This window comes from Schistocerca gregaria, chromosome 8 (genome assembly GCF_023897955.1).
Source record: "Schistocerca gregaria isolate iqSchGreg1 chromosome 8, iqSchGreg1.2, whole genome shotgun sequence".
In the NCBI taxonomy this organism is placed as follows: Eukaryota; Metazoa; Arthropoda; class Insecta; order Orthoptera; family Acrididae; genus Schistocerca; species Schistocerca gregaria.
In genome coordinates, this window is record NC_064927.1 from 376,878,814 (window position 1) to 376,892,731 (window position 13,918).

The following is a 13,918-nucleotide window of genomic DNA, read 5'->3' on the forward strand; positions in this document are numbered from 1 at the left end:
TGATACGATGCCCTCTAAATTTGATGCATTTGCTTCAAAAAACAGTTACGTAGCTTTCAATTACAATTAGGCTATACACAATGGATCTTTAAATAAATTCCAATAGGGCAGAATCATAATGTGTTCCCATTTCCAGGAAAGTAAAATTAGGTTATTACACTATGACATTAGGGGTAAAAAACAAGGTACATACATAGAAAACGTGGAAAATTCCGATGTGATGGAGGTTCTTTGCCTCCCTTATCATTATCTAACAACCGGAATAAAGAAGTTAAATATCAGGAATTATAGAGTAGCTACGGAACAGTGACTCGTCAAAACTTCGTTACTCTTTAACGCAAGCTGCGTGAGGGGTAAAATTTGTTGGACACATTAACTGAAGGAACTGATATAGCAGGAAGGAGAATACATGTAGCAGACGTTATTCCACGGATAAAGTTGACTCCACAGATTGCTCTTCTCGTTTTCAGTGATAGGAATTTCTAGTGAATGGATGCAGATGGTTGTGTTATACCCAAGCACATTTTTATTGCTTGCTCAAGGTATATTCCACCCAACGATTTATATTCGTCTGGATGGGAAGCTGAATTGTTTATAGTAGACTGATGTTTTAATTTTTCATTTGCATGGTGACTTCGTGTAACATATTTCACTTATAAATGAAACATAAAATTATAGGTTTCAGGAGAACTGTTGTTTATGACAGCAATCGACTGAAATATTTTTGAAATTGAACATGTTTGGAGACATTTGTGTCAGCCTGTTGGTGACTTGCGGGTGAAGCAGTAAAACCACATCTAAGCCTTGGTACTGACAAAAAATTTACATAGGCGCCTCAGAAGCAGGACAAATGAAATAACTGATTTTACACTGTGGATGGATTCAATGTTTGTCCTGGAACGCTTTCAGGGCTATATACAAAAATTAATAAGTTACACAGTGTGTGATATTTTTATTTATTTTCAGTATGCAAAAATACCAATATCAGCAAACAACTTCAGTCTGACATAAAAACACCAGGCACAATTTGATCCTCGTAGGGTGTATTTACAAACTTTCACACGCTTGAAAAAGGGCTGCGAGGACAATGAAAAGAAAAAGAAAAACGAAATAAAAGAACGTCTTCATTATCATGCGGTTATTTCGACCCGCGGCACACGTCAGCTCTTTTATAGCGATGCGTAGTTTCCCTCCCGGACAGTGCAAATATCAAAAGTAAAGGCTGGGGGAAGGGATTGGGAACGTAGGTGGGAGAAGAGGCTGGTGGGGGGGGGGGGTAGGGGGGGGGGGAAGGGGACGAAGCGAAAACACGGCATTAAAATTAGCTATCGCGAAAACGTCACACGCAAGCGCTTCTGCCGCAAAGGAAATAATTTAACTGGGATATAACAACGCTGACAGCGGCAAAAAATTACGCCGCTCGGCGACGACCGCACTAACATGCACAAACACTTGCACGATTAAACACACACAAAAACACCCACACACTTTGCTGGCGTGTACGGACGCGCAGCGCTTCAGTTGTGCAGTTCTGAGCGCCTGGGACGGGTCCTCTGCCATAAATCGCCGGACTCTTGACAGTAAGAAAATTGCGCCTGGATGGTAGCATTATTTTTTTTTTTGGGGGGGGGGGGGGGGGGGGTGCGTGTCTCTGTTTATTCCTCAGGGAGACCGGAGAGCGGCAGGCGAAAATCTGTATAGATTGCGAAATTCGCAGCCGCTCTGGTGGCAGGCGCAAAAGCTGACACAGGCATCTGGGACCGGCCGGGCGCGGACCAGCCCCCAGGCAAACAGGTGCCTCGCGAGCTCGGCTAGGCGTCGCTCTTCATAATGCATCCTCATTCCGCCGCGCGTAAAATGCGCGCACCTGGGCAATCAACGCGCCCGAAATCCACTTTGCATCCCAACAGAACCGGTGGCTTGCGATTTTTCAATATTTATTTCTCGCCTACAGTTCTGACTAGGAAATCGCAGCTCCTATTCTTGCCTCGCTTGGGCGCCCTCTTACACCCCTCGCGCCAACACACACACACACACACACACACACACACACACAAAATGAATGTTCATCGCGGGAATCACGCCATTGGACCTAGAGAGGAAAAAGCAAGGGGGAATTAAGTCCGGCGCCACTATCCTTTCCCCACAGAAGTTTCTCGGCGCCGTCTCCTTCTTCCGCCTCTTTGGCTCGGTTCGCAATTCACACGCCTTCATTAGCCGCCGTTTCCGCCCTCGCCGCTGCCGCTGCCGTGTGTCTCGCCGACGCGGGACAATTTTGGGCGCGGACAGCGCGGCCGGGAAGCAATTTGCACGTCTGTGCGGCCGCCCGACGTCCCGCGCCGCACCGCACCTTAATCCACAGCAATCGCGACTGCACAAAGCCTGCAGCAGGAGGCGCACACAAAACTCGCCAGGCGGCCGGTCGTTTGAAGTCGCGCGGCGTCTCCTCCGCCGCCGCTGGCCAGGGCCATTCTCCCGGCGCGCTGCCTCTTTGGACGAAGCAGGAAATCGCAGCGGCGGTGCCTCCAAAAGGCGACACTCTGCGTTTTGGCGGTCTCGTTGTGCCTCTTCTACCTGTAAAAAAGAAAACTCATCACCACATGTATTACCGTGTCAGTACAGCTATTTCACAGGGAAAAAGACTTTTGGGTGCGTCTCCATGTCAGGAAATATAGAATATTCATAATATTCATTCCACCGTGTGCAAACGTTAGAAACAGATCGATTAGAGGATGTTGTTGTTGTCGTCTTCAGTCCTGAGACTCGTTTGATGCAGCTCTCCATGCCACTCTATCCTGTGCAAGCTTCTTCATCTCCCAGTACTTACTGCAACCTACATCCTTCTGAATCTGCTTAGTGTATTCATTTCTTGGACCCCCTCTAGGATTTTTATCCTCCACGCAGTCCTCCAATGCTAAATTTCTGATCCCTTGATACCTCAGAACATATCCTACAAACCGGTCCCTTCTTCTTGCCAAGTTGTGCCACAAACTCCTCTTCTCCCCAATTCTATTCAACACCTCATCATTAGTTATGTTATCTACCCATCTAATCTTCAGCATTCTTCTGTAGTACCACATTTCGAAAGCCCCTATCCTCTTCTTGTCCAAACTGTTTATCGTCTATGTTTCACTTCCATGCATGGCTACACTTCATACAAATACTTTCAGAAACGACATCCTGACACTTAAATCTATACACAACGTTAACAAATTTCTCATCTTAAGAAACGCTTTCCTTGCCATTGCCAGTCTACATTTTATATCCTCTCTACTTTGACCATCGGCAGTTATTTTGTTCACCAAATAGCAAAACGATTCAAATGGTTCTGAGCACTATGGGACTCAACATCTTTGGTCACCAGTCCCCTAGAACTTAGAACTATTTAAACCGAATTAACCTAAGGGCATGACACAAATCCATGCTCGAGGCAGGATTCGAACCTGAGACCGCAGCAGCAGCTCGGTGCCAGACTGAAGCGCTTAGAACTGCTCGGCCACTCAGGCCGGCCCCAAATAGCAAAACTCATTTACTACTTTAAGCGTCTCATTTCCTAATCTAATTCCAGCAGCCTCACCCGATTTAATTCGACTAAATTCAATTATTCTCGTTTTGCTTTCGTTGATGTTCATCTTATATCCTACTTTCAAGACACGGTCCACTCCGTTCAGCTGCTCTTCCATATCCTTTGCTGCCTCTGAAAGAATTACAATGTCATCGGCGAACCTCAAAGTTTTTATTTCTTCTCCATGGATTTAATACCTACTCCGAATTCTTCTTTTGTTTCCTTTACTGCTTACTCAAAATACACATTGAATATCATCGGGGAGAGGCTACAACCCTGTCTCACTCCCTTCCCAACTACTGCTTCCTTTTCATGCCCCTACAAGGGCGATGATTAGAGGATACGGAAGAAAAAAGGTGTAATGAACTTATGTCCGGAAACACGTGGTTTCCTTGCTAGAGACCACTTATTCAATCTTCCATTGTTACCGGGAGTTTGGTCTAGTACGCCGTGTACCATGCAGTTACACTACGTGTTGAAAATGGCTTCCATGTGCCTCAACTCATGAGTGTACGCGCCGTAGCGTGTTGTGTCTCACAGGTTCACATCGGCCAGGATGCAACTGAAAAGTGTAAAAGGCACCATGAATATGCTACTCCAGTGTCTCCACATCTGGAATCGGCTCTGATAACCAGAAATCGCACGGGTTGAGATCCGGTGAACGAGCAGGCCATGCAACATACATCAACCAGGAAAGACACAATTTTGATGCTTCTGGACGTTAACGACTAATTGAGCTTGAACACCACCATGTAACAGCAACATAACCCTTTGAAGCATCACGGAACTTCTTCCAGCGGGAGAGGCAAAGAACGCCGATAGTTCCTACCTGTTAAGTGATGTGGTAGGAAGACTCGTCCCAAAATACCGTCGCCAGTTATCCCAGCCCACACATTCCGGCTGCACCGATGCTGACGATTCGATGTCACCATACCAACTGCAAGTTATCCCACAGGTGACTGTTATGAAATTTGAAAATGCCATCTCGGGTAGAGGTGGCGTCATCTGTGAATAGGACGAATGACAGAAATCCCCTCATCGTGACTGCCTGGAGAAAAAAACAGTGACAAAACACCTCCAGATGTGTGAAGTCTGTCGCTAGTAAGTTCTGCACGCGCTGTAAGTGAGAAGGCCAGTAACTTACTTTACTTTACTTTTTCGTGTCCGGAAACTAAAATTTGTTTTCCCAATATTGGGCAATGTCCAATGCTTCTTCTTTAACCAGCCAAAGATCTTCGAGGGTGCATCTGTGCAGGCCGGCAGGGCGTTGTAGGAGATGGTCCATGTCCTGTCGATTGCCGCAGTCGCATTTGTCGTCATTTTCGTCCAACAAACCCCACTTGATCAGATTAGATTGCACAGGAGCCACCCCAGTTCTGATGCGGTTAAGCATTCTCCAGGTTTTCCAATCACCAGAAACGCCGTTTGGTGGGTCCTCTCTGAGTGGATAGTAGATGGGGGGCTCATCTAAGGCGCAACTTAGAAAACTGCGTCTGGATTTGAGTCTTCTGGGGCCACACTCTACGCCAAATATTGAGTGGCGGGCATCAAAGGTTTGTTTTAGCTTCTCGGTATGTTCATGGGCTTTGCTATGTGAGTCAGGGTTTGTGAAACCTGCGGCCCTGTGACGATTTTCTATGGGGGTAGGTTTCATGCAGCCTGTCACTATCCTGCATGTTTCATTCAAGCTAATATCTATCTTTTTTGCGTGGGCGGATCTGCACCATACTGGGCAGGCATATTCGGCAGTTGAGAAGCACAAAGCTTGGGCTGAAGTTCTGACCACGTTAGGTTTGGCACCCCATTTACCGTTGGACATCTTTCTTATTCGGGAATTTCGTGCTTGTACTTTTTTGCGTGTTTTTTCGCAATGATATTTGTATGTCAATGTTCTATCCAGCATGACGCCAAGGTAGGTGGGAGTATCTGTGTGTTCTAGTAATGTCCCATCCCAGGCAACATTGAGCCTGTACTTTGCCTGCCTCGAGTTCATATGGGATGCACTCATTTGAGTTTTGGAGGGATTAGGCTTTAGAGAATTCTTTTTGTAGTAGGTTGACGTTACAGAAAGGGCGGTTGCTAGTTTCTCCTCAATGGCTTCAAACCTGTTGCCTTGAAATGTTATTGCCAGGTCGCTTGCATATACAAAAGTTTTAGTTTTGTCTGGAGTTGGTTGGTCATTTGTATATATGTTGAATAGGATTGGCGCCAACACGCTCCCTTCGGCGAGCCCATTTTTCTGATACCGCCATCGACTCTTTTTCCCCCTCAAGCATTACGAAGAACTGTCTATTTTGGAGCAGGGATTCGATTATCTTGACTAGGTGGTAGTGTTTAAGGTGTCCGATGATCTACTGTATCATAGGCGGAACTTAGATCGACTAGTGCCAGCCCGGTGGTTAGTTTATTCTCAAACCCATCCTCATGGACAACTTTCCACACAGTCGTCTGGCTTACACTGTACTGGCGTGCCATCTGCCTGCTACAGACACGGAGGTCGCCTTCCACAGTTTTAGTCATATTTTCCTCCAAATCTGGTGTCCAAACAGTTCGCGTGCGTCTTCATAATTTCCTGCTTTCTAAAACGATGCTGTCTCAAACGGCGAAACACTATTGCTAACATTGAAGGCTCTGGCTGTTGTCGTTAGGATAGGTCTCCTGATACAACCGTGCTTCCCGCAGCCCGCTGCCATTTATCTTTCCGTAAGTAAACACTGTGTTGGCAGGCTCTCGATTCGAATACGGTAACATTGTGTACAGTGCTATATCACATCCCCATCACATCCACTAAGAGGTGAGCATTGCATCGAACACAACATTAACAATTACTGTGGCAGGAGAGGACGCTAGGGCATGACGTATGAGGAAGAGTATGAGTCTCTAGGAAGAAACCACGCATACTGTAACTGAAGCCGCATGGCACAGCGCATTTTAGATCGCAGTCTCTGTTACAAAACATGACTGAATAAATGATCTCCAGCATAGGAGACATGCATTTCCGGAGATCATTAGAGCTTTTTTGTTCCATATCCTCTCATTTATCAATCCCTAGAGTTTGTACACGTTGCAAAAAATCACCCTGTATAACTAGTAATATTAAAATTAAACTCCTTCTGAACAGGTGTCTATCGGCCTTCGTGTCATTCCCAGGCGTCACTGGACGAGGATATGGAGGGGCATGTGATCAACACACTCCACTTCCAGCAAATGTCAGTTTACGCAATGGCGGCCGCTTATCATGTACGAATATGTTACACCACACTGTAAACATCGCACTAAAATCATTCTATTTCTCTTCAAGTGCATTCCGGAGATTGCTCCCAAATTACACCGCTTCTCTTCTAATGCTAGCCGCAAATCGTATCGACATTACACCATTCCTCTTTGACTGCGTGCTGCTATGCAAACAAAAGTGAGGAAAACTTCTGTAAGTAGAAACCGGTGTCGAGTGCTGAAAGGATGGTAGGCCACGTTACGATCAGCTCAGAGAAAGGACGCAACTGTCTTGATTTCAACCGTGCACGCACTGATGTGACGTCATCCCTTCCGTCGTTACGAGTGCTACGTTGCTCCCAGTGCAGGTCAGTATTTTTCTTTGATATTTCGTGTAGAATACGGTGAAAGTGTAGAGAATGAGCAATTTTTGAAAAGCTGTTGTCAGTGTGTTTTTAATGCGCATAGTGGCAATTCGGGCAACCACGTTCGTTTCCTGTTGTTACTGACTTTTTTAAATTTTACTCCTTGCGATGTTAAACTATTAATTATAAAATTTACATGCAGTCACAGAGTTCAATTAACATAAGTAATATTTTTATAATCTGATTTCTTGCAGTGGGCATTTCACATTCAATTTATATTCAAAGTTTATAGACCACCACAATGTAGCAAACTAGTCCAATTTTGCATAGCAAACTAGTCCAATTTTGCAAGAGCTGCCAGTGAATTTATGAGCTGCTACTTCTCAATCAAGTAGCTCCTCAGTTGCTAACTAGAAGTACAAGATGTATCAGAAGCTATGCCACAAGGCATGGTGGTTGGTGGACGGTTACCATGTGAGCACATTTTACTACTAAACACACATACGAAAGCCATTTGTTTGCATGGTAGCGTTTATAAAACGTGGAGGAGGACATAGGCGGTTTGGACAACAGAAGATAGGCAAGGAGGCTTTTTTCTTTCTTTTTTATCTTTTTGATTTGCAGCTCCTTGTATTGGCCGTGTTTGCAGTTAAAATTGTTGGACGTGAGGTCCCCCAGTTATGCAAAACACCGTTTTTCTCAGTAACCAAACATGTTTCGGCACCACTGTGGCACCATCAGTGGGTTTTCGTTTTTATTTATTCTTTACATTTGGTGTGCATGAATTTTCTGGATCACTTGTGTGCTAATTACTGTAGGTAGCTTGTCCCGTTTTCGTGTGGCAAGCACTTCCATTCTACGCATCATGCTGAGGTGTTGTGATGCACACGTAACTATAACAAGTATTTTCCACAAATAACGTAGTAAAACACGTTCCACTTCACCAGAACACAGTGTGATCACATACAGTATGCTATAAACTAGTCTTGCTTCTTGCTTCCATAAGCAAAGGCAACATCAGAATTGCCTCTCTGATGCCTTTACCTTTCCATCTAGCACATCCTCAATTTTCTTTTCCATTCTTCTGTATATTCTTATTGTGAGCAACTTCGCTGCATGATTTCTTAAGCAGATTTTGCCATAATTCTCGCAGTTGTCAGACCGTGCAGTCTTCGAAATTGTGTAGATGGTATTTTTCGGAAAGTCAGATCGTATGTTGCCAAACTCATACATTCTGCCCACAAACGTGAATAGTCGTCTCGTTGCCACTTCCCCCAATGATTTTAGAAATTGTAATGGTATCTTATCTATTCCTTCAGCCTTATTTGATCTTAAGTCCTCCAAAACCCACTTAAATTTTGATTCTAATACGGGATTCCCCATCTCTTCTAAACCGATTCCTGTTCCTTCTTGAATGAGATCAGACAAATCTTCCCCCTCATAAAGGCCTTCAAAGTACTGTTTCCACCTATCCGCTATCTCTCCTGAATCCTACAGTGGAATTCCCATAGCGCTCTCCACGTTATCACCCTTGCTTTTAATGTCACCGAATGTTGTTTTGACTTTACTGTATGCTAAGTCAGTCCTTCCGACAATGATTTTTTTTTTCGATTTGTTTGCATTTTTCATACAACCATTTCGTCTTAGCTTCCTTGCATTTCCTACTTATTTCATACCACAGCGACTTGTATTTACGTATTTCTGAATTTCCCAGAAAATTTTTGTACTTCCTTCTTTCATCGATCAACAGAAGTATTTCTTGAGTTACCCACAGTTTATTCGCAGTTACGTTCTTAGTACCTATGCTTTTTCTTCCAACTTTTGTGATTGCCCTTTTTAGAGATGTCCATTCCTCTTCAACTATACTGCTTATTGAGTTATTCCTTATTGCTGTATCTGTAGCCTTAGAGAACTTCAAGCTTGTCCCGCCGTCCCTTAGAATTTCTTATCCCATTTCCTTGCGTAATGATTCTTCCTGACTAAGCTCCTGGACTTTAGCCAACTCTTCATCCCTATTACATTATGATCTGAGTCTGTTTCTGGGGATGCCTTACAATCCAGTATCTGATTTCGGAATCTCTGTCCGACCATGATATAATCTAACTGAAATCTTCCCGTATCACACGGTCGTTTCCAAGTATACCTCCCCCTCTTGCGATTTTTGAACACTAGCTGAAATGTATTACAGAACTTATTAGTCGTTCTCCTCTCCCGTTTTTTGTCGCAAGCCCATATTCTCCTGCAACCTTTTCTTCTGCTCCTTCCCTTACAACTGCATTCCAGTCCCCAATGACTATTACATTTTCATCTCCGTTTGTGTGTTGTATTACCCTTTCAATATCCTCATATACTTTATATCTTCATGTTCCGCTTGCGACGTAGGCATGTATAAATGAACTATCGTTGCCGATGTTAGTTTGATGTCGATTCCGAGAAGAACAATAAAAACTGCAATAAACAATTTTCAGTACCCATCTATTCATAACGAATCCTACTCCCGTTATACCATTTTTGCTGCTGTTGATATTACCCTATACTGATCTGACCAGAAATCCTTGTCTTCTTTCCGTTCCACTTCACTGATCCCTACTAAACCTAGACTGAGCTTTGCATTACCCTTTACAGATTTTCTAGCTTCCGTACCACATTCAAGCCTCTGACATTCCACTGCCCGATGCGTGGAACGCTATCGTCTCATTGATTATTCAATATTTACATCATGGTCACCTCCCCCTTGGCAGTCAACTTCCGGAGACCCGAATGGGGGACGGTTTCGGAATCCTTTGTCACTGAAGAGACACTTTTTTCAATTCTAGGCCTCGTTATATGTCTTTAATACAGTGATTTCCGCTGCCTTCTGCATCCTAATGCCGTTGATCATTGCTGATTTCATATTAACACATATGAAAATATTGAATGAACGATAAAATTTTCTCTGGCTCCCAGCCAATTCAAGTAGTGGTTTAAAATCCACGGTCTTTCTGTCACCACTTGACAATGACCGAGGAGTACTCGACAGAAGACTAATGAAAAATAACCTTGTCCAAGCTGTTTTCTCATCTACATACGTAAAAATGTAAACGTTGGTGTTTCATAATCTTAAACCTCCGAAAGTTCTTCATCGATTGCTTTGAAATTTCGACACAATCTTGCATTCGAATACACGTGTGCTTTTACGTGCCTGCTAGCGCACCGCATATAATATATAAATTGAAATATATATGTAATAACTGTATGGGAAACCTACATCAGAGTGTAAATGTTCCTTTGTACAAAATCTTGAATCTCTTGCTTCGAAATTTTGATACAACGTTGCATTCGAATATACGAGTGGTTTCATTTAAATGTTCTCAGAATATGTAACAAATAACTGGGAAGAGTGGAAAAGTTATTCAACGATTTTCTTCAAATTATTGCACATTAATCTAATGAAGACACACAAGCACCACACACACGTAGTTAAGAAACAAAATGATTGTATTTATGGCTTATCAAAAAATGTTCAAATGTGTGTGAAATCTTATAGGACTTAACTGCCAAGGTCATCAATCCCTAAGCTTACACACTACTTAACCTAAATTATCTTAAGGACAAACACACACACACATGCCCGAGGGAGGACTCGAACCTCCACTGGAATTAGCCGCACTATGGGTTATCAGTCTACTATTAGAATACTTCCACAGAATCTAAAGTTGCAATAAAAATAAACAAGATTTAGGGCGCCAGCCGCGGTGGCCGAGCGGTTCTGGGTTCTGCAGTCCGGAACAGCGCGACTGCTACGGTCGCAGGTTCGAATCCTGCCTCAGGCGTGGATGTGTGTGCTGTCCTTAGGTTAGATAGGTTTAAGTAGTTCTAACTTCTAGAGGACTGATATCCTCCGATGTTAAATCCCATAGAGCTCAGAGCCATTTGAAGCAAGATTTTGGGCGAGAGAGTGGGAGCAGAGTAGGAGATGGACAGAGGGGTGTGAGACAATGGGCATAGAAAGTGGAAAGGAGCTGATGTCCAGAGAAAGGGAGAGAGAGAAAGCTGAGGAGGAGATGGAGATGAAGGGCAGAAAGAGAGGTCGGGAGGACTTGGGACAGAGAGGGGACAGGAGAAAATGGACAGGGAAAGGGAAGACGAGGAGGACAGGGGGAAGAACAAGAGTAGGACGTGTTACTCAATCAGACTGAACCAAAGCAAACCGTGGCTGGAAACAACTAGTTTTTTTGTTTCCACTTTTCCTGCCACAAAATTCAGCCTTTCTGTTGATGAATGCACCCAGCAACCACTAAAACGCCTTCTCTTCTGCTTAGTGTCGGCCCTTACTAATGAAACTGCCAGAGCTGCGACTCCGCCCCCCCCCCCCCCCCCCCCCACAGTGCGCCCTCGCCGGCCGGAGCTTGCAGAAGCGGACGTCGGGACAAGCGGCCACCAGCGTCGCGGTGACCCGCTGCGGCCGCCGGCCAGCCAGTGTCGTGTACCGCTCACTGCCCAGGCGCCCGCGGCGGCCTGTCCGTAATCTGCGCCGGCCAGGCCGTGGGCCGGCGCTTTTCTTGTGAGGAACAAAGCGCGCGGCCGTCCCGTCTCCAGGCCCAGATTACCACCCTCCGCCACCCACCACCCGCCACCGGCGACCGCACGCACAATACGACAGCCCGGCTGCGAGTCCGCCACGGGCCCTCTGGCTTTGCTACAGTTTGGTCGCACAGCACATTGCGAAACGGAAACCTTGCGTTGCCGCAGCATGACGAAATTATCCACTTGTATCTTCACGTTTGGCTGTTCGTACGTGTGTGGAGTCCCAGTTGTACGGTGGCGGGCTTTGGCCAATGCAAGTAAACTACTGGCCATTAAAATTGCTACACCCAGAAGAAATGCAGATGATAAACGGGTATTCATTGGACAAATATATTATTCTAGAACTGACATGTGAATATATTTTCACGCAATTTGGGTGCATAGATCCTGAGAAATCAGTACCCAGAACAACCTCCTCTGGCCGTAATAACGGCCTTGATACGCCTGGGAATTCAGTCAAACAGAGCTAGGATGGCGTCTACAGGTAAGCTGCCCACGCAGCTTCCCCATGATACCACAGTTCATCAAGAGTAGTGAGTGCCGTATTACAACGAGCCAGTTGCTCCGCCACCATTGACCAGACGTTTTCAATTGGTCAGAGATATGGAGAATCTGCTGGCGAGAGCAGCAGTCGAACATTTTCTGTATCCAGAAAGGCCCCTACAGGACCCGCAACATGCGGTCGTGCATTATCCTGCTGAAGTGTAGGGTTTCGCACAGATCGAATGAAGGTTAGAGCCATGGGTCGTAACATATATGAGATATAACGTCCACTATTCAAAGTGCCGTCAATGAGAACAAGAGGTGACAGAGACGTGTAACCAATGATACCCCATACCATCACGCCGGGTGATACGGCAGCATGGCGATGATGAATACACGCTTCCAACGTGCGTTCACCGCGATGTCGCCAAATACGGATGCGACCACCATGATGCTGTAAACAGAACCTGGATTCATCCGAAAAAATGACATTTTGCCATTCGTGCACCCAGGTTCGTCGTTGAGTACACCGTCGCAGGCGCTCCTGTATGTGATGCAGCGTCAAGGGTAACCGCAGCCATCGTTCCGAGCTGATAGTCCATGCTGCTGCAAACGTCGTCGAACTGTTCGTGCACATGATTCTTGTCTTGCAAACGTCCCCATCTGTTGACTGAGGAATCGAGACGTCGCTGCACTATCCGTGACAGCCATGCGGATAAGAAGCCTGTCACCTCGACTGCTGGTGATACGAGGCCGTTGAGATCCAGCACGGCGTTCCGTATTACCCTCCTGAACCCACCGATCCCATATTCAGCTGTCACTGGACCTCGACCAACGCGAGCAGCAATGTCGCGATACGACAAACCGCAATCGCGATAAGCTAGATTCCGACCTTTATCAAAGTCGGAAACGTAATGGTACGCACTTCTCCTCCTTACACGAGGCATCACAAAAACGTTTCACCAGGCAACGCCGGTCAACTGCTGTTTATGTATGAGAAATCGGTTGGAAAGTTTCCTCATGTCAGCATGTCGTAGGTGTCGCCACCGGCGCCAACCTTGTGCGAATGTTCTGAAAAGCTTATCATTTTCATATCACAGCATGTTCGTCCTGTCGGTTAAATTTCCCGTCTGTAGCACGTCATTTTCGGGTGTAGCAATTTTAATGGCCAGTTGTGTAGATACAGCTCATCTTCCGCAAGTGGAAAAATGCACAACACGCGTTCCACAGGGTTCAATACTACTATTCTTGCTCTATACTAATGGTCTCTCGTTTTAATTGAATAACGAGGTAGAGTCGGTCCTTTAGCAGGTGATCCAAAGATTATTAATTTTAAATTAAACCCTAACAATTTCATTTCAGGTTCGGTCTAAATTAACATCATAAAGAGACGTTCAGATCTCACCATCGGTCTTCGTAACTAATTCTGACAACTTGACAGAAAGTGAACATCTTGGCTTTTGCGTAGATTAGATTACCGGTTTCAGCAAGCATGGTTACCATCTTCATATCTGTGAATGTGTTCATACAACTTGAAATTATTCAGAACAACACTAGATGCTTCGTAACAGCAAAACCATGTTAAAACATACTTCAGTACAAGGGTATTACATATCTCCTACACCAGCTGTACATCTGTCTTTCTAAACATTGCCAGTTACGTGCAGAACGCGATGAATGACGCATCGGTAAATCAAGGTTAAAACCACAATATACAGAGCAGCTT

The 13,918-nt window shown here is 45.0% G+C and overlaps 1 protein-coding gene across 1 annotated transcript in view; it reads right to left on the reverse strand.

The window, feature by feature from the left end:
- Positions 1-937: 937 nt before the first annotated feature.
- The window catches only part of LOC126284935 (TWiK family of potassium channels protein 18-like), a 1,181,210-nt gene continuing 1,168,229 nt past the window's right edge, over positions 938-13,918 (reverse strand). Inside the window, exon 9 of the mRNA XM_049984198.1 lies at positions 938-2,574. The gene's annotated coding sequence lies outside the window, so the exon portion shown is untranslated. The remainder of the gene's footprint in view (positions 2,575-13,918) is intronic.